Raw genomic sequence first — 22,308 nt, 5'->3', positions numbered from 1 at the left:
ACCAAACTTGGACTGAAGGATCACTGGACTGTGGGAGTCACTTGTACAGAGTTGCTGTGTTCCAGGGACCACGCTCGTCAGGATGAGAGGGGGCCCAGAGGACCAGTGATGCAGTCTTTTGGTACCTGCATTAGCAGGGGGAAGATTCCGTCGACCCACAGTAGATTTCTTCGGAGCTTCTGGTGCAGGGTGAAGGCAGGCTACCCCCAGAGCATGCACCACCTGGAAACAGTCGAGAAAGCCGGCAGGATTAGGCGCTACAATGTTGCTGGTAGTCATCTTTCTACTTTGTTGCGGTTTTGCAGGCGTCCTGGAGCAGTCAGCGGTTGATCCTTGGTAGAAGGTGAAGAGGGAGATGCAGAGGAGCTCTGGTGAGCTCTTGCATTCGTTATCTGAAGAATTCCCCAAAGCAGAGACCCTTAATAGCCAGAAAAGGAGGTTTGGCTACCGAGGAAGGAGGATTGGCTACCAAGAGAGGTAAGAGCCTATCAGAAGGAGCCTCTGACGTCACCTGCTGGCACTGGCCACTCAGAGCAGTCCAGTGTGCCCCCAACACCTCTGTTTCCAAGATGGCAGAGGTCTGTGACACACTGGAGGAGCTCTGGGCACCTCCCCTGGGAGGTACTGGTCAGGGGAGTGGTCACTCCCCTTTCCTTTGTCCAGTTTTGCGCCAGACGAGGGCTGGGGGATCCCTGAACTGGTGTAGACTGGCTTATGCAGAGATGGGCAGCATCTGTGCCCATCAAAGCATTTCCAGAGGCTGGGGGAGGCTACTCCTCCCCAGCCCTTCACACCTATTTCCAAAGGGAGAGGGTGTAACGCCCTCTCTCAGAGGAAATCCTTTGTTCTGCCTTCCTGGGCCAGGGCTGCCTGGACCCCAGGAGGGCAGAAACCTGTCTGAGGGGTTGGCAGCAGCAGCTGCAGTGGAGACCCCGGAAAGGCAGTTTGGTAGTAGCCGGATCTGTGCTAGAGACCCGGGGGATCATGGAATTGTCCCCCCAATACCAGAATGGTATTGGGGTGAAAATTCCATGATCTTAGACATGTTACATGGCCATGTTCAGAGGTACCATTGTGACGCTATACATAGGTAGTGACCTATGTATAGTGCACATGTGTAATGGTGTCCCCGCACTCACAAAGTCCGGGGAAGTTTCCCTGAACAATGTGGGGGCACCTTGGCTAGTGCCAGGGTGCCCACACACTAAGTAACTTGGCACCCAACCTTCACCAGGTGAAGGTTAGACATATAGGTGACTTATAAGTTAATTATGTGTAGTGGTAAATGGCTGTGAAATTCACGCAGGCCGCAGTGGCAGGCCTGTGTAAGAATTGTCAGAGCTCCCTATGGGTTGCAAAAGAAATGCTGTAGCCCATAGGGATCTGCTGGAACCCCAATACCCTGGGTACCTCAGTACCATATACAACGGAATTATATGGGTGTACCAGTATGCCAATGTGAATTGGTAAATTTAGTCACTAGCCTGTTAGTGACAAATTTGAAAAGCAGAGATAGCATAACCACTAAGGTTCTGGTTAGCAGAGCCTCAGTGAGACAGTTAGGCACCACACAGGGAACACATACAGGGCGCATACTATGAGCACTGGGGCCCTGCCTGGGAGGGTGCCAGTGACACAAGGACTAAAACAACATAGATACAGTGAAATATGGGGTAACATGCGAGGCAAGATGGTACTTTCCTACACTCATGCTCCAGATTTCTATGGGTATGGCCACAACGCTCGGCTGACACTCAAATTGTTATTAAAGATTTGCAAGTCTTTATTGGCACATGCAGTTGCGTTGTTCCACTCCGACCAGAGCCTTTCTTTCACCTCAAGGGCATTCAGGGACACCATTGGCTTAGTTAGGGGTCCAACTGTATTATTCATCTCCATTTCATCCCGAGGGAAATAGGGTTGTGAAACAAACAAATCAGGATTTGAAGCAATCTTGAACAGCCAGAGTACTAGGCACGGGTTGTTGTTGGCTTAATCACCTGTATGGAGTCCAGAGAGCACTTAATAATCTGCCCACAAGGTCCCGGGGGCGTACCTCATATGAATGCCTGTTCGTAACACAAATGTATATTCCAGTTCTTGACGGTCCTGATGCACCTTTTGATATAAATGAACCTGTCACTATTTTGCAGAACTTGAAACAGTTCCGTGATGACAAGGCATCTGCCAGTGCTGCCTCCTTGGGAATAGGGGATGCACCAATAACACCTAACAGCTGGATTCCTAAAGTTGTGGATCTAGCGCGTGAAAAAATGCTGTGAAAATGGAGTTTGGTCCTTACTATTGTGCACCAGTTCCAGTTCTGGCAATACACAGTACCAGAACTCTCATTCTACCACCACCGCCTGGTGTAAAGAAAATCGCTTTGTCTCCATCGAAATGTCAAGCAGCACAGCAGACCTAGAGGACTCCTGGGTATTGCCCGAATCCCTCTTAATACAGACCAGGATGTTCCTCTACAGGTTTTAAGCAGCAATGCTGACACCTCTCCCAGCTCAGGGAGGATTAAAAATGATCTTTCATTAGTCTCACTAACTTCTTCTGCAACAAGTAACATCAACAATGTTGAGCAATTCTTCTCAAATTCTACATAAACGGATGAAATAATCTACTATGAACCACCGAGGGAGTCTTCTGCCAGCTCTCTCCATCCAAACACGGCTCCAGTTTTTGCATAAACGGCTTCTGGATACTTTGCTGACGTCAATGACACTTTGACTGACTCATCTGCCTTTTCTGCAACAAGACTGTCAAGAGCATATAAGCTAATAATTTGCCTCAAAATTAACTATTTCATTCTTCCATGGAACTATCTGTGGCTACTATCAACTCTACATGCCTTCCATCCTTGGATTGAGTTTGTCATTGTCTTGTTCTTGTTAAAACATGGTCATTACTCTCCTGGACGCTCTATTGTTGAACTGGTGGAAGAGGTCCTAAAACCACATTTTTCCTTCAATAAGATCCGCACAGACTTGTCCCTAGTGAACATTTTAGCCATACTAATTCCTGAAGGGATTGTTTGGGTATAAAGTGCCCTTTGATATATACGGCCCGACGGAGGTTATTCAAATATATTTAAACTGTCAGTGAATGATGTTATAACACCTGGAATTGTTTCTGATGATTGGGAAGTAAAAACAGTTGATTCTGTGCTATCTGAATTCGAATATTTTACTGTATTTGAAAGTGAAGATGTTTATCAATCAAAAGAAAATTATGGAGATATGTTTTGTTATAATTATTAAGGACATGATTACAGTCACAGAGTAAGTACCCCAAAGACTATTTTGAATTGCACACAATGAGAAGATTCTCCAACTCCGCCAGTGGGGAGTTTCAAAACATGTTCTGAAAAGTTTGCATATTTTTCTGGTAACAATGTTAAAAATGCTGAGTCGTATTATTATAAATTGCCAGTGATGGAAATGCAACTTATCTTATTAACTGATACCAAATAAATGTATTCTGATTCCTTTGTTTCCTCGTTGGCTATGGAAGGCTATGAATATTGGCTGAAGTCAATTGACTTAAAAAGTGTATGGGGAACTAAAATTTAGCAAATAAGGGGAAAGGAAGCTTTAGAGCATGCCTGTACCTGTTCATATGTTTAGGCTTGGCCAAAATGAAGGACTTGCATGCGCCCAGTATTCCTGCTAGATTTTACAAATGGCAAAAATACATTAATGCAACTGAAGATCAGCATGATGAGTGGGTCCAAAATGGAACATCTAACATCATGGCCGGTAGACCCAAATGGTTGTCATGCACATTTTGTAAACTCTACAGAGGTTTTAAGAACAAATAGGCCAGACCCTCGCTAAGTGTCGAGTATAGTAAGAACATAGAGTGTAGAGAAATTATGCCAGCAGTGGTTAAAAAGTTCCTCACTAGATGCTTTTAAGGAACACCTCAGTCTCCTGTTTAACAACACAGATTTGCAGGATTTCCTGTTAAGCCCTGGAAGACAACGTAAAAAGCGCTTCTTATCTGCTGTTTGTAATGAAATTTGGAAACTTTCCCAACAAGAAGCTGCTGCCCAGTTCAGGCAAATAGATCAGGAAAATTTACAGAAAGCATTAGCCGTTGTAGATAATGGAGTTAAAACCTTGCCCGACGGCATATACACTTGAAGTAACATTGTCACTTTGTACAATGTCTATTGAAAAAAAAACAGTGTCATTTTACAACATGGAAAGAGCCAGCTAAGGTCCATTATGCAGTTGGGTTGGACACTACAAACGCTGAAATCAGGTTGCATTCCTAAGCAACACGTTAGCGAGAGGGATATATTTTCAACATTTAATTCAAAGCTACAGCAACAAATAATGGCTAAGAAGGAAGCGACCTATGTTATGCTAAACATCGACAAATTAGAAAAGTTGACTTTTACTGTGGCTGAAATACCATCTGCTAAATGGTTAATACACTGGGTTATTAATCTATTTCAACACTTTAATTCACTTCCTGCTTGAAACCTATTCCAGTAGGCAGCTTTGAAAGGCTAGGAGATAGCTACATCCATGAGGTGTGGGAGCTTCCCTTTTCACATGAATGCTTTAATGGCTTGAAAGCGGTCTTTCTTAGCGGCAGTGAATGCAAGACTTCTGTGAACCATTTAGTGGTTTGTAAGCCGCTGTCTTTGCACGGGGCGTGTAACGCTTAAGCAGCGAATTTAGCATGCTGTCTGAAAGGAGTTCTAGTACCCTTGATTAGACCTGCTTGCCAGTTGCTCTCTATTGGAAGCCATGAGCTTCATGAAAGTGAGAGTTGTTGCGGAATGCAGGCCAGAATAGCTTACATCGTTTTGGTCTCCCAAATTGTCACCTGTTACGGGAATGTGCTTTTTCCTCCTACACAACTGACTAAAGTAGCAGATATTTGGCCTCACATTGCTACTTCAAATGTGAATTTTGACAAGTTTCAAACACACATGGCACTGACATCTGCGAATGAGAACCATGCACTTCAAGTTCCAAGGTCATCTGCAGAAACGCAGTCCTGTTGAAATGTTTGTGAATTCATGGGGCAAATTTTTTATACGTCCATTACTACTGGGATTGTACATTTCTTTAAGGCTGTTGGTTCTTGTTTCATTCACACCTTCTCCTCTATATCTGACTTAATACCTTTGGCCATACACTTGATATTATCGAGTATTTTCGGGTGATTTCCGCTTACTTTGGGTATAATAGGTGGCATTTTGCTGTTGCTATTTTGTCTTCGCAGTGGCTGTCCCATCACAGCAAGGAGGACTGAAAGCGCTTCCACCAGTGCAACTGTGTTGTAGACGCATGCTGCAGTATTTCGTAGCACCACTCCTGGAAGAACTGGAGTGCAACTGTTCTCTGTCATTCAGGCCGGTTTTGGATTGTGTTCAATGCCCCCGGCGCCTTTTCGAATGTTTGTCTTTCTACACAGCGCTTACTTTCATTGATGTTGATGTTCTCGCTGAGGGCTTATTACCAGACATGCTCATTGAGGGTGCGTTTGCTACAGGAAGCGGTCTTTGAGTTGCCCTTCATGAATCATGCAGCTCTAAACTCAACATTGGGAACAACACGGAATTTGGCTGCCTCAGCTGGTGCTCAGGCTTTGGAGCATGAGTGCTCTATGGTTTTCCTTGGCAAGTACTTGGTTACCTTACAACCTGCCGAAGTGGAAATTTTAAGTGCTTCAATTGTCCCTGGAATAATTGGAGACTTTTAAAATGATATTGCGTTTTAAATTTGTTTTTATCAGCGTCACTGCTATTATTTTAAATTGACCTCTTCCAATATTTTACATGCTTACATGTGTTTTTACTTGTCATTATTGACATTTATGGATATAGGTTTTTAGAGAAGAGCTTTTTAATTATTGTTATATTTTTTATGTTAGGCTTGTTTTTTTACCACCTTTGAACCGGCAAGTGGATGGTCTTGGATAGCCATTTTAGTAAAGTTTCTAGGCACGTTATTTTAGCAACTAGCCCTGCCGCTTGTGCCCTTTAGCCCAGTTACATTTTATTCCGCTTCATTTTTATTATTTCAGGATTAGTCACATTTGTGGTGGTGTTTTATTTTCTTTATCTAGTTGTTCTTTTGCATAGGAAAGCATTGTGTTTCTTAGGAAGACATTTTTTTCACGTTGTGCTTTCCTCAAGGCTGCAGCAAGATAGGGTTGCCGGCAAAGTTGTACACTTTGTCTCCAACATTCACAGAAACATACACATCCTTACAAGGGGGCATTTTCTCAGAAAATAAACTGTTTTATTATAAAAACACTTCTCTGTCCCATGCACGATAAAGGGAGATTCCAGCCAGATGACCATGACCATATGCTGATTGACTTTGTTACAGCTGCTTGCTGAGACGACCGATTCCCTGGACTACATGGGGATTGTGACTCTCTAGACAACAGGCTTCCTTGCTCAGGTATGAGGGATGATGTCTTCCCAGGGGGAAATTCTGAAGGGCAGATTAGGGCTTATCACGCTGTGCTTAGGTGGGAACCACTTATAATACGCATAGTAACAACATGGTGGGACTTTTCCTGTGTTTCACTTTTCTTGTCACCATTTTGCTTTTAGCGTGTTTCTTCATTCTAATTTTTGCACTTCATGACATTTTATCTAAGACGCAGCTGATCAATAAATCCTATCGAACCATTTTCTACCTCTCTTTGTCTTTGCATGTGTGCGACCAATGTAACTGAGAGAAAAGGATGAGATCTGATACACCGCTCTTGGGCAGAGATGAGGCACTGCTAGTTGGCCGGAAATGGATTAGACCAGCAGTTGTCACATGGTGTGGAACTGGTCTCAACTTCTTCTCTTTCTTCCCTTCCTTTATTATATCAGAATATATAACTTGTGGATCTGCATGTACTTCAGATCCTGATTGAAGCTTAGCCTCATTACTTATATATTTTTATTTTGTTTGCAAACAGATCTGCCTTTCCTTGACCTTGAACGGCCTGTTTCTTTACTCTCTGACTGTGTTTGTCACCTTTGGGCTATACTTAGAGGAACCACATTTAGAAGCATAATTACATTGCTGACGGAGTGATTTCCCTTTTTTACCCATGGCTCATGACAGCTTCAGGGTACTTCTTGGCATCTTCCCACATTTGGATGCTAGGCATCTGTTTATTCTTTCCAGTACTTATTCTTCTCATATTTAAGAGATTACATGCATGCATTTATCACATTTAACTCCTCTGATATACCCTTCAATAGCACAGTTTGTTTTCTTTAGTAGTGTTTTTTAAATTCAGCATTATTTAAAAATCATTGATTCAAAAATCCTATGTAGGGGTTTCTGCATAAGCAGTGAAATGTCCAGCGTAAAAAGCCCAGAGGTAGCAGCGGTATCCAGGTTGGAGTAAAAAAGCTGATCGGATTGGTTTTAATGCAAAATGATCTTTAGAATTGGAATTGTCACTGATATTACTGTTCCTTACGACAATACTATTAATTAACCTTACATAGCCTGAAGCTGTGACTCTCCCAGGCCCATTGACTCCTCATTTTCTGTGCGCTGGCCTGGAAATTTTAAGGACCTGATTCAGGGTGAAGAGTATAACAGAGGCTCTAGTCGGGCCAGTAGGTTGCTTCTCTGTTTGAGAAAAGTGAACATCTGTCCAAGCTAAAAATTCAATTTGTTGCAGACTCCTTGCTCTTACTTCCGAGCATTAATGGTGGACTAGATATGGAATAATGTGTGAATTTTTTCTTAAAGTTCTTCCCAACAAAGTCTCTTATCTATGACACCAACTGGATAACTTCTGGTGTTACAGGGATAACTGCCTTCCACAAAAGTTCTTGAGTAGATATACTGGGGGTACTGATAACACCAGGAACTCCCATCTCTGACTGGGCAAACATTAGAGGATTTTTAGGTTTTGGCCTCCCAGTCTCTTTTTTTTCTTTTGGCAATGGCAGTTTTATATATTGTTTTTTTTTTTTTTACTCCAGGCATCACAGCTCTTCACAGAGCTAAAACAAGTGCTTCAGCATTTTTAATTGTTTTACAGCAAATTCATCGGCTCTTACTCACTGCTCAACTGGCTTGTTGGCGGCAGCTGGCTTTTCTTTCTGGTAGAGTTCCACGATTCTCACCAAAGGGGTGTGATGTCTGCCTTTAGCCAACACACTTAATACTATGGCATTAGTTCACTCTGAAAGGCCCCTGGGTAGCCCCACACTGAGGGTAACCCTAGGTGCCAAGCACACCTGGTAGAACACAAAACACTCTGGTCCCGGATCCCTGAGATCTCAGTAGAGGCGCCAGTGGCTGTGGAATGGACACCCTGGAGCAGATTGTGAAGGGGTTCAAAGACTGTATTATGCTTCAATTGAAAATCGCCCACTTCATGGGTGGTGGAACTAAGCTTTCTTGGCCTTCTCCCAGCAGCATTTCCTGTGGTTTCCATCCAAATTCGAGGGTGACGGTCAGTTAAATACTGATCTAGGGCTAAGGCACAGACCCACACATCACTTCTGTTGTGCTCTAGGACTCTCTTACAATGCTCTGAGATCTCCTCTCCAAGATTTCCTTTTCATCATTTTACCTTGCAGTGCAGTTCAACTCTGGTGCGGTAGCTACAGTCCAATCCATCACGGGAAACTGATGGAGGATAATGGCCATCCCACTGCCAATTTGCCCTACCACTACTAATACAGCCGAAACACTACAGCCATAATCTAGTAATTCCAGACTTGCTTACAGACATAGATGAAGCAGTAAGTGGGCTGGCAAGCAAGAAAAATGCAGAGAAAACGCTGATTCTGAATTCTGGGAACGCTATAGCTGCAGCCAAACCAACACCACCAGAGAGGGAGAGACGAGCATATGCCAACCCGCCTTAGAACACCACCATACAAGAAAAAGACTATAGGTGGTACATCCTTCTCAGTTCAAGCAGCCAAACTATGGAATTCATTACCCCCAACTATAAGAGCCACAGATAACTTTCTTGTCTTCAGAAAACTACTCAAGAGTTGGCTCTTTCCTTCACAACCACCATATTCATACAACTATTGACTGCATATGCCTATGTTGATAAATATTTTTTCTGATTGTGTATATTTCTAGTTATGTATAGTTCTTTAGAAAATATGTATCGCTACTATGTCATAACAATAAAATACACACACACTCTTTAAACCTGTTTGACTAAGTATATTTACCCATGGTCCTAATTATGTATTGTATGTACATATATATGTGCTTGTGTGTGTGTGTGTATATATATATATATGTGTATATGTATGTATATATGTATGTATATGTGTATGTTGTTTCTGTGCTTGGCATGTTCGTGGGTCATTGCATGGCACCTGGGTGGGTTGTTATACTAGATATCTAAGGATCCCTGCTCTCATCTTATCACACTTATCTACTGACCATCGTATGTCATGTCTCTATCAATCTATCCTCCATCCCCACTCTGACTCATCCCAAGTCCCTTCTACTGCTTTCATCTCCTAATTAACTCTGCCTAAGCTCTTCCCTCCTTTTCCACATCTAACTCACAAAACCTCACTCTACTACATGACCTCCCAAACAACCCTACTAAATTCACCCTCATTTATTTCACCCTGCTACTATGATCTCCCTAACCCTTCCACAGACTCTTCCCTCCTCCATCCCCCTTTACTCATCCCAAGCCGTTGGGATGAGTAAATGAGGGACATACTCTAAATTAACACTTCTGGATTTCTTTCCTCCTCCACCCCTCCATTACTCCTGTCAATCTAACTAACAAACTCTCATATTCATGGCTCAAATTAACTCATAAAAATACTAAAACTGTACTCATATTTCCCGATACTAATCCATCACTAATTCTTGTTGAGTTCCGGAGTAGCGTGCTACTCGCCGAAAACCGCTTCAACGCCTCGTCAGGGGTAGTAAGCGCTATATAAATACTATTACAATACAATACAACCATAGGAGGAGCTGGAGCAGCCCACTTTGAGGTTTATGGACCAGACTCACTCAGCTGCAGTTTCTCCACGAGGGCAGGGAAGCATAGCTCACTGCCACGAGTGAAAAACATAAACTAGCAATGAAATGATTTCATTGCCATTTTTTTTTGTTCCCAATGTGTGCCCTGCAGTGCTCCTGAGGCAAAAGACATGTGGGTTATGTCCTCTTCTGCCAGTTGGCAGCATACAGGACAGAAGCAGTGCCTGGCTGGATGCTCCAAAGTGTGCATGTCAGTTTGGCTGGTTGTCTTGTGACAGCCAGCCTCATATGCGCTCTTTGAAGCTCTCCATCCTGAGCTGTCTTAGACAGCTGGCTGGAGAGAAAGCACAGACCTCCAGGGGCTGAAGGAGCGTCCAGCTAGGCTGCTCCATCCGATCCAGGCACTTCTCTCATGCCGGTTAATAGCTTGAGAGCAGTGTCTGGATTGGTTAGGGTAGCTCCGCAGCACACTGCAGTTTGCAGAACACAGAGGAGAAAGTGCTGCAGTGGGTAAGTACCTTTTAATTTTATTAAAAAATAGTTTTATTTTGGGGTTTTGTAGGAAGGGTTGTTTTATTATGGGCTTTTGGAGGGGGGGGGTATTCTATTTTGGGCTTTTGAGGGAGGGAGTGTTTATTAAGGGCTTTTGGAGGGAGGGGCTGTTTTATTTTGTTTTTTGGTAAGTGGTGGGGCACTTCACTCGCCCCAACACTTTTTAAGGTTACCAGCCGCCCCTTGACTCACTGTTACTGACCCCACCTGTTTAGAAACTGCTTCCCCCATCTCACACAAAGATTCATAGTGTAATTTGTTTGAAAGACAAAGTAATAGGGTTAAAAAATTTGCAGCAGCAAAACAGCAAAAGCATATTTAGATAATAGCACGCATTGAGAGATATGAAGGATCATGGGTAAGGCTAGAAAGAGCAGGTAGCCAGCCCAGGCAGTGGGCTTGGCTTACATTCCAGTCTCCTTGGATTTAACTCTGCCCACTCAGGCACTGCCCCTACCACCTTACACAAGCATTATAGCTGGACTTGGTGAAGGTCGTAGTAATGTAGTTAAAAATACAGCACCAGCACCAGCAGCAGCGGTGGTATTCCTTTTGAGTTGATGTATATGAGTGCTGGCTTAGGTGTGACATTTAATCCGTTTCCATACGTATTACAAAATCAAAGGAGGAAATAAACTCTGGGTCCTGAACTCTGCTTTAACTATGTAAGTAGCTTCATCTATATTCTTTAAGCCTTAGTTATCTTTGTTGGCACATAGTAACAATTCCATGCCGGAGCACTTCTATAGCAAACCTAGGATTTCTCTTTTCTAGGCACTGTGCATGTATTGTTAATAATCAAAAGGAGAGGAATAGAAGTATTAGGGGTGTAACCACTCAACTTCAAGCATTGAACAAAAAATCAAAGGTTTCAGTCAGTGATTGACTTGCCCCTATCTAAAATCCCTTTTTGTTTTTAACCTTACACAAATTTTCAAAAAAGAATAAATCATATGGGTTATTTGAGGTAAATTTATACACGCAGATCTCACTGATAATTACACTTAGAAAGTGATCCCTCACCAGGGGAGTTAAGCCCACTCAGTCCCACCAGGTTTCTCGAGTGCTGATCCGATGATGAAGCATGCCATTAATGATGGTCTCTAAAAAAAAAAAAAACAAGGGACTCCTGGTTAATAAGTCGTTTTGGGACTCCACTCTCTTTGATGTTTTGTTGTTTACTGTGCATGTATTGCCTTCAGTGGAAAAGGAAAGCAGTGTATGGAACACATGGCTTCCTTAGCACTTAAAGCAAATGTTTGATCGTGTTGTAGCAATCAGAACGTCGTAATTAATTACCCTGCGGTTGTGATTACTCTGCAGAAATTGACAAATTAAAAGCCAAAGAAAACTAATTGTTAGTTTCGCTGAGTCAGCTAATTGCTCAAGTACAATGTGGAAGTTTTAGGCCCCGCCAAAAGTGGGATCTAACACGGTTTTGGATCTGCCTCTGACTGTAAATATTTATAGTGTAATACAGTATACAAGAAAGAAAAGTGTACGTTTATGCTTGGGTATACTGTACTAACGCATGGCAACTTGATTTCTGCATCCTGCCCCCAGCTGGACAACTCACACCATCGTGTCTAACATAGTAGAATGGTGATTGATTTATGTTTGAAATACCGCAGCTAAAAGTATTTTTTTTAAGTTCTATGCTCCTCTTTAGCACTAAGCAAGCCGCAAGCCTTACATCAAATACGTTGACTAAAATATAGTACAAATATTGGATTGTAGATGAAGGAGAAATGCGGAGCACCACACTCTGTAGGGGCATTCCTGTCTCCTTAACTGGGCACGGTATAATTAATCAGGAGAAGTTATGATACCCGGGATGCAGGCCTCATAGATTCCAACAATTGACCTCAAGCAAAGATTAGATAACATTGTTACTAGTTTTGACTGAGTGCGCGCCAGTAGTATAACTCAAGTAACTTTATCTCCGTATCTTTATCCATTAGGACCGTTTGTGAAGCGTGGGCTTGTCAGCAGTGCAACAAGTGAAGCTTTGGGGTTTAATTTCGGACGATTTATTCCTCGTTTGGGAGAGGAGAAACCTGACAATGCAAATTAACTGAAATAATAGTTACACTTCTGAGATGTTAGATGTACGCTTTAAGCATAAAACAATGTATGCAGATTTTTGTGTAAACGTGTCTGATTTATTTTTCACTTTTTTAGGATTAGCTATGTTGTGTATTTTTTAAACTCCTAAATTATTTTTCACATAAAGTAAGTCTTGTTCACCCTCTTATTGTTTCGGTCATTAGTCTTCAGTGCACATTTCTTCTGCTACAGCAGGGCCTCGTAGGTGTTGGTGCTCTTTATCTCGCAAGTATTTTCCTTTTTTCCTCCTGAACCCAATTTTCGTGTGAAAATATTTAATGTTTCAGAAAAATGCTTTTCAGTTTAAATTAATTTTCTTTTATAAATGTTAACGATTGCGCTTACTAAATTGCACGTTTATATTGCTGCAATCTATTTTTAAAACGTATTTTTGTGTAAGATATGTCTGTAACCTGTAACACAAAGATGTTCACTTTTGTTAGTCTACAGGGATTTCATGCTGAACTTTCCAAGGATGAGTGTTATAAGAGTGCATCTAGTCCACTCTTTTGTTTTTTTGTTCCAAAGGCTTTATTAAGTTTCAGGTATTCGTAGCGTTATAGACACATGAGGTGTTATCACTCATACATATGTTTAAAGGTAAAGCATGATAACTTGTACATTATGTACAATGGACTGAGTCATATTCCATGGTTGTTACAGTGCAACATTTGTATGAAATGGCATCATTTAGTAAATGCAAAATACAGATTGTCATCCTTTGATATACAGTGATGATCCTTGAGACCACCTGGGATGTGATTCTTTGTCATTGTTGAGGGGGAAGACAAGAAAACAAGGAAGAGAAGAGGAAACTGGAAGGAGAGTAGTGCGGTTCAAGCCCTTTGGATCGTGGTAACGCTCTGCTTCATGGCTTCCCAGAGCCACACTTCTACCTCTTACACGCACCCTTCACACCCCAGCACTTCTCATTCAGGGCATGAAGAAATATGACAACATCACCCCCTTCCTGATGGAACTCAATTGATCCTACTTGTTGAATGCACCATCTTCAAAACAAGCTGCAACATTTACAAAGCCATCATGATCAGCTTCCTTGTTTATCGTGCAGAAAAGCTCCATATCTGGTGGTTCTTATCTGCAGTGAGGGCACCATCAGACAGCAGACTTGGAAGTGTAATTTTATTGTTTTAAAAAGCAACATACATTTTCCATTTTTGCACACAGGATCTAAAACAACCCTCTTATTGATCAAGGACACCCCAATGTTGCTCAAATTCAGCAGAGTTGAAGACACATCACTTTAAATAACATTACATCACCTGGGGTGTTTTCTCTGTTAGAGCTGATGGGCTGTGCCCCTTTGAAATTCCTGTGCATTCATATTAATATTATGAAATAGACCTATTTGTTTAGCAGTACAATCGTATTTTTAAACAAATTGATGCATTTAAGTCTGGGCTGTCTGTCCCAGGCTGCATGTCTCACCTCGCTTTGAAGCACGAGACAGAAGTCAGAGGGTAAATCAACTTTCTACACTGTGATGCATGACACGGCTGACTGCTTTAAAGCCCTTCATTTCCATTGTGGTCTATGGCACTATCCACTGTAGGCCAGTGACGCTTTCAGTGTCATCATTTTGGGTGTCTGAGTCTTCATCCCTGCGTGAGGGCAACCATCTGTCATTAACAGGTATAGATCCCCTCCCTTTCCCCATTCATCACGCAGTAGGAGTGGATGCAAGCACGTGTGATTTAGTGCCTTGGCTTTGGTAAGTGTTATAATGCTAATCATGTTATTTTTTTATTATACTGAGACCCCTTGTCCCTCTAACCTCCCTCATGGGACACCCTGGGCCTTGGCTGCAGATCACTGGCTCCTTTAGAAGTGGAGCTGCTGTATCTATTCCTTGTGAAATTGTTCTGACGACGAACAGGGTTCTTGCTCCTTTGCGAAATGGATCCAAATATCCGAGGCAAGGAGAGAAGTATGTGCTTACAGTAAAGGCAGTTATCTGCTGCATGGAGGTAAAACTGACCCTATCTTCATGTCCTTAACATTAATGCCACAAACATGAATTGATATGCGAACAATGAATGATAAAATGTGTTAATGTATTTCAACCATTTAGTTCCTCTTATTTCACATGTTTTACTTAATGTTGCATTCCCCACGAGAGTTAGCTGTTTCATCGTGCTGTGTTTCTGTGCATCGTATTACTCTTGCATAGTGCATACTTTGACTTGTGCCAGATGTTTATGGCTGAAGTGTAGGAAGGTAGCCTCTTTCTAGCCTTGTTACCCCCACTTTTGGCCTGTTTGTGAGTATATGTCAGGGTGTTTTTACTGTCTCCCTGGGATCCTGCTAGCCAGGGCCCAGTGCTCATAGTGAAAATCCTATGTTGTCAGTGTGTTTGATATGTGTCACTGGGATCCTGCTAGCCAGGACCCCGGTGCTCATACGTTTGTGGCCTATATGTGTTCCCTGTGTGGTGCCTAACTGTATCACTGAGGCTCTGCTAACCAGAACCTCAGTGTTTATGCTCTCTCTGCTTTTAAAATTGTCACTGCAGGCTAGTGACTAATTTTACCAATTCTGATTGGCACACTGGAACACCCTTAGAATTCCCTAGTATATGGTACCTAGGTACCCAGGGTATTGGGGTTACAGGAGATCCCTATGGGCTACAGCATTTCTTTTGCCACCCACCGGGAGCTCAGACAATTCTTACACAGGACTGCTACTGCAGCCTGAGTGAAATAACGTCCACGTTATTTCACAGCCATTTTACACTGCACATAAGTAACTTATAAGTCACCTATATGTCTAACCCTCACTTGGTGAAGGTTAGGTGCAAAGTCACTTAGTGTGTGGGCACCCTGGCACTAGCCAAGGTGCCCCCACATTGTTCAGGGCAAATTCCCCGGACTTTGTGAGTGCGGGGACACCATTACACGTGTGCACTACATATAGGTCAATACCTATATGTAGCGTCACCATGGTAACTCCGAACATGGCCATGTAACATGTCTAGGATCATGGAATTGTCACCCCAATACCATTCTGGTATTGTGGGGACAATTCCATGCATCCCGGGTCTCCAGCACAGTGCCCGGGTACTCCCAAACTTGATTTCCGGGGTCTCCACTGCAGCTACTGCTGCTGCCAACCTCTCAGACAGGTTTGGGCCCCCCTGGGGCCTGGGCAGCTTGGTCCCAGGAAGGCAGAACAAAGGATTTCCTCTGAGAGAGGGTGTTACACCCTCTCCCTTTGGAAATGGGTGTGAAGGGCTGGGGAGGAGTAGCCTCCCCCAGCCTCTGGAAATGCTTTGAAGGGCATAGATGGTGCCCTCTCTGCATAAGCCAGTCCACACCGGTTCAGGGATCCCCCAGCCCTGCTCTGGCGCGAAACTGGCCAAAGGAAAGGGGAGTTACCACTCCCCTGACCAGCACCTCCCAGGGGAGGTGCCCAGAGCTCCTCCAGTGTGCCCCAGACCTCTGCCATCTTGAATGCAGAGGTGTGAGGGCACAATAGACAGCTCTGAGTGGCCAGTGCCAGCAGGTGACGTCAGAGACCCCTCCTGATATGTTCTTAGCGCTCTCAGTATCCAATCCTCCTCTGTGGGCTATTTAGGGCCTCTCCTGTGGGCATCTCACCAGATAACGAATGCAAGAGCTCACCAGAGTTCCTCTGCACTTCCCTCTTTGACTTCTGCCAAAGATTGACCGCTGACTGCTCCAGGACGCCTGCATAACTGCAACAAAGTAGCAAGAAGACTACCAGCAACATTGTAGCGCCTCATCCTGCCGGCATTCTCAACTGTTTCCTGGTGGTGCACGCTCTGAGGGCTGTCTGCCTTCACCCTGCACTGAAAGCCAAGAAGGAATCTCCTGTGGGTCGATGGAATCTTCCCCCTGCTAGCGCAGGCACCAAACTTCTGCATCACCGGTCCTTTGGGTCCCCTCTCATCCTGATGAGCGTGGTCCCTGGAACACAGGAGCTGGGTCCAAGTGTCTCCCACAGTCCAGTGGTCCTTCTGTCCAAATTTGGTGGAGGTAAGTCCGTGCCTCCCCACGCCAGACAGTAATCCTGTGTACTGCAGCTGCTCGGGTTTCTGTGCACTTTTGCAAGACTTCCTTCGTGCACAGCCTAGCCCAGGTCCCCAGCACTCCGTCCTTGCATTGCCCAACTCGCTGAGTTGGACTCCGACGTCGTGGGACCCTCCTTTGTGACTCTGAGTCGACCGCTTTCCTCAGATCTTCTAAGTGCCTGTTCAGGTACGTCTGCGGGTGCTGCCTGCTTCTGCGGGGGCTCTCTGAGTTGCTGAGCACCCCCTTTGTCTCCTCCTCCAAGGGCCGACCTCCTGGTCCTTCCTGGGCCCCAGCAGCACCCAAAATCCTCAACTGCAACTCTTGCAGCTAGCAAGGCTTGTTTGCGGTCTTTCTGCGTGGAAACAACTCTGCATCTTCCAGCACGCCGTGGGACATCTTCTGACCAAAGGAGAAGTTCCTGGCACCTTCCGTTGTTGCAGAATCTTCGGCTTCTTCCACCCAGAGGTAGCCCTTTTGCACCTTCATCCGGGGTTTAGTGGACTCCTGCCCCCTTGGACACTTGCGTGACTCTTGGACTTGGTCCCCTTCCTTTAAAGGTCCAGGAATCCATCTTCAGTGTTTTGCTGGCAGATGTTGTCCTTGCAGAATCCCCAATCTCGACTTTACTGTCTTTCTGGGGTAGTAGGGTAACTTTACTCCTACTTTTCAGGGTCTTGGGGTTGGGTATCTTGGACACCCTTAGTGTTTTCTAACAGTCCCAGCGACCCTCTACAACCTACACTAGGCGTGGGGTCCATTTGTGGTTCGCATTCCACTTTTGGAATATATGGTTTGTGTTGCCCCTAGGCCTATTTCTTCCTATTGCATTCTATTGTGTCCTCCATTGTTTGCACTACTTTTCTAACTGTTACTTACCTGATTTTGGTTTGTGTACATATAATTTGTGTATATTAGTTACCTCCTAAGGGAGTGTATCCTCTGAGATACTTTTGGCATATTGTAACTAAAATAAAGTACCTTTATTTTTAGTAACTCTGAGTATTGTGGTTTCTTATGATATAGTGCTATATGGTATAAGTGGTATAGTAGGAGCTTTGCTTGTCTCCTAGTTCAGCCTAAGCTGCTCTTCTATAGCTACCTCTATCAGCCTAAGCTGCTAGAACACCTCTATTCTACTAATAAGGGATAACTGGACCTGGCACAAGGTGTAAGTACCACAAGGTACCCACCATAAGCCTGGCCAGCCTCCTACATGAAGGCAAAACAAAGTGCCTGGTAGTGGGTTGGTCTCTCTTTAGAGCACACAGAACAATGGTCATGTATCAGAGTTGCAAATGAAATTCAGTGTAAGTGTGCATGAAGGGATGCGTAGAGTTCAAAATATTTAGAAGGCAGAAGCAAAATGAAAATAAATGCTTAAATGTGAATGAGTGCAGTGTATGGGGTGTTAAAATGAGGGAGATGCGACAGAGTGTATTCAGGAGAGAGGGAAAATAGTGCTGAAGGGGAAAGAGAGGAGGTTGAAAATGTGCAGATGAATAAGATGTGAAGAGAAAAACGGCGTACATATCTAATGTAAAGCACACATAACTGAAGGCCATACTCCTTCCATTGGCCTCAATAATATTTAATTCACATTCTTACAATTTCAGAATTGAAACATGGCCAATGTTCATTTATAATTAAACATTGTTGTTACTCATTTATCTTAAACAGCTAACAACCATTGGCAAAGCCAATAGTACTGACATGTGTTAGGTGTATGTCAGTTGTGTCATATTTCTTGATGCATTAACATCTCAGAGAGAAACAAAAATACAGGTTGGATGGCAAACTATGGGAATCACAGAAATTTATTTTACATGTTCCCTTTCAGAGAGCCACCACTGTTTTCATCCCACTTAAAGATCTGTCTACATATATTTATGTATGATTGATTGCAGCCAGCAGCTGTGGGTGCTTCCTGATGCCTGGTTTGAGCATTTTCTTCCAAAGTTGATACTGCATGCAATGCAAAACACTGGCTAACCACACACTTTAACCCCTTTGCTGCCAGGCCTTTTCCCACCTCCTGTGCCATGCCTTTTTTTGCCTATTTGGAATAGTTCTCGCTTAGGCCCTCATAACATTTTGTCCACATAAGCTACCCACGCCAAATTTGCGTCCTTTTTTCCAACATCCTAGAGATTCTAGGGGTACCCAGACTTTGTGGGTTCCCCTGAAGGAGGTCATGAAATTAGCCAAAATACAGTGAAAATGTTGGTTTTTTTAAAAAAAATGGGAAAAAGGGGCTGCAGAAGAAGGCTTGTGGTTCTTTCCCTGAAAATGCCATCAACAAAGGGTTTGCAGTGCTAAAATCACCAGCTTCCCAACAGGCAGACTTGAATCAGAAAACCCAATTTTTCAACACAGTTCTGGCATTTTACTGGGACATACCCCATTTTTAAAAATTTTTGTGCTTTCAGCCTCCTTCCAGGCAGTGACAGAAATGGGTGTGAAACCAATGCTGGATCCCAGAAACCTAAACATTTCTGAAAAGTAGACAAAAGTCTGAATTCAGCAAGGGGTAACTTGTGTAGATCCTACAAGGGTTTCCTACAGAAGATAACAACTGAAAAAAACAAATATTGAAATTGAGGTGAAAAAAACAGCAATTTTTCTCTACCTTTTACTCTGTAACCTTTTCCTGGAATGTCAGATTTTTTTAAAGCAGTATACCGCTACGTCTGCTGGACTCTTCTGGTTGCTGGGATATATAGGGCTTGTAAGTTCATCAAGAACCCTAGGTTCCCAGAACCAATAAACAAGCTGCACCCTGCAGTGGGTTTTCATTCTATACCGGGTATACAGCAATTCTGAAATATAAAGAGTGAAAAATAGCTATCAAGAAAACCTTTGTATTTCCAAAATGGGCACTAGATAAGGTGTTGAGGAGCAGTGGTTATTTGCACATATCTGAATTCCGGGGTGCCCATACTAGCATGTGAATTACCGGGCATTCCTCAAATTAACGTATTTTTTTACACACTCTCTTATATTTGGAACGAAAAAATATAGAGAAAGACAAGGGGCAATAACACTTGTTTTACTATTCTGTGATCCCCCAAGTCTTTTGATAAAAATAATACCTCACTTGTGTGGGTAGGCCTAGTGCCCGCGACAGGAAATGCCCCAAAACACAACGTGGACACATCTGATTTTTTGACAGAAAACAGAGGTGTTTATTGCAAAGTGCCTACCTGTAGATTTTGGCCTCTAACTCAGCCGGCACCTAGGGAAACCTACCAAACCTGTGCATTTTTTAAAACTAGAGACCTAGGGGAATCCAAGATGGGTTGACTTGTGGGGCTCTGACCAGGTTCTGTTACCCAGAATCCTTTGCAAACCTCAAAACTTGGCTAAAAAAACATGTTTTCCTCACATTTTGGTAACAGAAAGTTCTGGAATCTGAGAGGAGCCACAAATTTCCTTCCACCCAGCATTCCCCCAAGTCTCCCGATAAAAATGATACCTCACTTGTGTGGGTAGGCCTAGCGCCCGCGTCGGGAAAATGCACCAAAACACAACGTGGACACATCCCATTTTTTGACAGAAAACAGAGGTGTTTTTTGCAAAGTGCCTACCTGTAGATTTTGGCCTCTAGCTCAGCCGGCACCTAGGGAAACCTACCAAACCTGTGCATGTTTGAAAACTAGAGACCTAAGGGAGTCCAAGATGGGGTGACTTGTGGGGCTCTGACCAGGTTCTGTTACCCAGAATCCTTTGCAAACCTCAAAATTTGGTGAAAAAACACGTTTTCCTCACATTTCGGTGACAGAAAGTTCTGGAATCTGAGAGGAGACACAAATTTCCTTCCACCCAGCGTTCCCCCAAGTCTCCCGATACAAATTATACCTCACTTGGGTGGGTGGGTCAGGTGCCTGCAACAGAAAAAGGCCACAAACTTGTAGAGATTATGGGGATAGCAGTGAGTTGATAAGCACATATTCTTCTTTTATACATCTTTAGGCTGACTCTGTTTTGGGGACCCACACAAGTGAGGTTTCATTTTACTTGGGAGACAGAGGAACGCTGGGGAGGAGGAATTTTGTGCTGGAGCGGTGATCGTACAAACGAAAGTCAGGAAAATATGCTTTTTTAAGCAAATTGTGAGGTTTGCAGAGGAGTCTGGGTAAGAAAATGTTGGGGGATCCACGCAAGCCACACCTCCCTGGACTCCTGTGGGTTTCTAGTTTTTAAAAATGTCTGGGTTTGGTAGGTTTCCCTAGATGAAGGCCGCACCCAGGACCAAAAACATAGGTGCCCCCCCCCCCCCCCCAACACAGGTAGTTTTGTAATCTATCATTTTGATGTGTCCACATACGTCTGTGATGTGCCAAACTCTAAAATTGTGAAAAGAAACGCACTTAGGTTATGTGAAAAAGACCCCTCACCCACCAACCAAGTTGGTGGCATGCTTTATCATCGGGGTCCCACCTGAGACACCTAGCTTGTCACAAGTGTGCTGCGACGCCTGATTACAGCAGAGCATGGTTTTTAAATTTTTTACCACAAGGGTGAGTGATGGTTCAGTAGATCAAATTTTATTAACAAGAGATTTCACAAAAGTGAAATGCACTGGTAATAACTGAAAGGCCAAAAAACTGAACTAATGACTCACAGCTCGTGAGCTGTAAAGCCACGGCAAGGCACCAACCACTTTACAGTCCATTCACACACCTTTCATACATGACATGCACAAGACCATTCACGCCGCCAGCCACGGGCCCAGCACATTACAACACTTGCATTGACAGACAGCGCCAGTCAAGGGCCCATCACTTTCATATGCCCACATGCCTGATACAGCAATCACACCAGCTGATGATTGTGTGGACTGGCGTTGGGCTGGCACCACAAGCCAAGCGCCACCCCACCCATACCGCCAGCCAAGCGCCACCCCACGCACACCGCCAGCCAAGCGCTACCCCAAGCACACCGCCAGCCAAGCGCCACCCCACCCATTCCGCCAGCCAAGCACCACCCCACGCACACCACCAGCCAAGCGCCACCCCACGCACACCGCCAGCCAAGCGCCACCCCACGCACACCGCCAGCCAAGCGCCACCCCACGCACACCGCCAGCCAAGCGCCACCCCACGCACACCGCCAGCCAATCGCCATCCCACCCATACTGCCAGCCAAGCGCCACCCCACGCACACCGCCAGCCAAGCGCCACCCCACGCACACCGCCAGCCAAGCGCCACCCCAAGCACACCTCCAGCCAAGCGCCACCCTACCCATACCGCCAGCCAAGCACCACCCCACGCACACCACCAGCCAAACACCACCCCAAGCACACCGCCAGCCAAGCGCCACACCACCCATACCGCCAGCCAAGCGCCACACCACCCATACCGCTAGCCAAGCGCCACCCCACGCACACCGCCAGTCAAGTGCCACCCCAAGCACACCGCCAGTCAAGCGCCACCCCAAGCACACCGCCAGTCAAGCGCCACCCCACGCACACGCCAGCCAAGCGCCATCCCATAGCGCCTTGAGACCCGCACGGGTGAGTAGCGCGCTTTATAAATGCTAATGATTTGATTTGATCCCACCCATACCGCCAGCCAAGCGCCACCCCACACACACCGCCAGCCAAGCGCCACCCCAAGCACACCGC

General features: G+C 44.5%; 1 long non-coding RNA gene across 1 annotated transcript in view; it reads left to right on the top strand.

The window, feature by feature from the left end:
- LOC138297440 (uncharacterized) overlaps positions 1-12,777 on the top strand; it is a 54,158-nt gene extending 41,381 nt beyond the window's left edge. The window contains exon 2 of the long non-coding RNA XR_011204108.1: positions 12,488-12,777. This is a non-coding gene — a long non-coding RNA (uncharacterized lncRNA). The remainder of the gene's footprint in view (positions 1-12,487) is intronic.
- Positions 12,778-22,308: the final 9,531 nt, after the last annotated feature.

This window comes from Pleurodeles waltl, chromosome 1_2 (assembly GCF_031143425.1).
Source record: "Pleurodeles waltl isolate 20211129_DDA chromosome 1_2, aPleWal1.hap1.20221129, whole genome shotgun sequence".
Taxonomy (NCBI): Eukaryota; Metazoa; Chordata; class Amphibia; order Caudata; family Salamandridae; genus Pleurodeles; species Pleurodeles waltl.
This window is presented reverse-complemented; position numbering and strand designations above follow the sequence as displayed.